The sequence below is a fragment of the Dacryopinax primogenitus genome (genome assembly GCF_000292625.1).
Source record: "Dacryopinax primogenitus strain DJM-731 SS1 chromosome Unknown DACRYscaffold_15, whole genome shotgun sequence".
In the NCBI taxonomy this organism is placed as follows: Eukaryota; Fungi; Basidiomycota; class Dacrymycetes; order Dacrymycetales; family Dacrymycetaceae; genus Dacryopinax; species Dacryopinax primogenitus.
The window spans coordinates 490360-492146 of NW_024467212.1; positions in this window are offsets into that span (position 1 = coordinate 490360).

A 1787-nucleotide genomic window follows, 5' to 3' on the forward strand; every position below is an offset into this window, starting at 1 on the left:
TAGACTCTTGGCACTCTTAGGTGAGCAGACTTAGTCAGCCTGTGTTGCCCTAACAGCTCCCTTTGCACCCTACCAATGCTCTACCACCAGGCAACATGTCTGAGGGTTCCACATCTACCAGGACTTCAATACATCTATCTGGCTCTCTGGTCTCCCATCTATACACCCCTTCCAGTTGGGTTCCAACACCCATCTCAAGTGTTGCTGGTGACCTGAGGGCTGCCCCACCTCCAGCATTGAACCATCAAGCACCACACTATCTCCCCAAACCCAGTACAAATGTATTGGGCCCAAACCCCCAACCAATGTCAACCTTATCAATTCCTCCTACTGTTGGTGGAGTCAAGGCAAGCAGAATCGAATGCCTCATGAGATAGACATCCCTACTACTGTCACCAAAGTGGCCACCCATCAATGTCAGGGCATTGCTCAATGTCCTAACTGTGCCAACAAAGGAGAGCTGCAAATCAGGCACCCTCACACCAATGGGCCAGCGGCAATGCTGCAATCATGCATTATGGAGCCCTGCACCCAGTGCTGCACACAGATGACAGTGCAATCATGCAGTGCATGGAAGATTTGATTCACAATCCCCAGGAGCCAACACCTGACCACTGACCCTATCAATGTGTTGATTCATGTCAGCTACCACACCCATGATGCACCCCCACAGGATTGACTGAACACTGTTCAGAGGGAAATGCTTGAAGCACAATCATATGTATTCCACACCACCAATACATCTCAGCACTGCATCAGGGCTCTGGATGGCATGCTCCCTGCATCAGACATGCATCCCAAGTTGTCCAATATGAGGAAGCTCCAGTATGCACTGAAAGGTGCCCACATCCATCTTGGTCTCTCAGACCCTCCCAAAAAAGTTTCCACATTATTTTTGGATCACCTCTGGGAAGCACAACATACATGGGCCACTACAGATCTGGGTTTCATTGTTGAAGAGTCTCTCATCAACGACATCCAATACATCAGTGTTCAGACTGAATGGCAATGAAATTGCCTTCTTCACAACCATGTCATGCATTGCTTGGAGTGGGAAGCCCTTCATCTGGCTGGCAATCACATTGGTATGCTGACTGATGGTAGTCATGACCTTTTGCAAGGAAAGGGCCAAGTCATCACCACAGTCATCTTCTCTCCTGTATTATACCAGTGGTGCCCTGTCCTCCAAACCCTCACATGGGGGTTTGGAGCCAATAACTACTGTGCCCACTTTTGCAATCTCATTACTTCTGTCTGTAAAGTTGCTGGGTCTGTGCTTTTACCTCAAATGCTAGCACACATGTGTTGTGAATTTTATGTTTCACTCCCCATTAATGTACACTTAGTGTATGGACTACTTCTCCACACAAGTGCAGGGCTTTATCAAAGCTTACTTCAAAGACTGGTATTCTCATATGGTGTCATTTGATTGTCTTGCCCCTGATGCTCAAACAATTGAGGAAGAACACATCAAATCTCAAGCTACCACACTTATAATTGGGTGTTCCATCCATTTTACATCCACAGTTTGACATATTCATGTGCTGGTTGGTGCCCACCATAAGCCCCATTTTGATCATTTCATTGATCATCTCATGGCTCTGCATGCAATGGTGGATCAATTTATCGAGGTGGTGCAGGAATGTATGACCAAATTTGAAGATCTCGAACATTGGATGATATGGTGGCTCAGCCCTGATCATGCTCCACACATATTCCCTGCAGTTCATAGCTGTTAGGGCAACACAGGCTGACTAAGTCTGCTCACCTAAGAGTGCCAAGAGTCT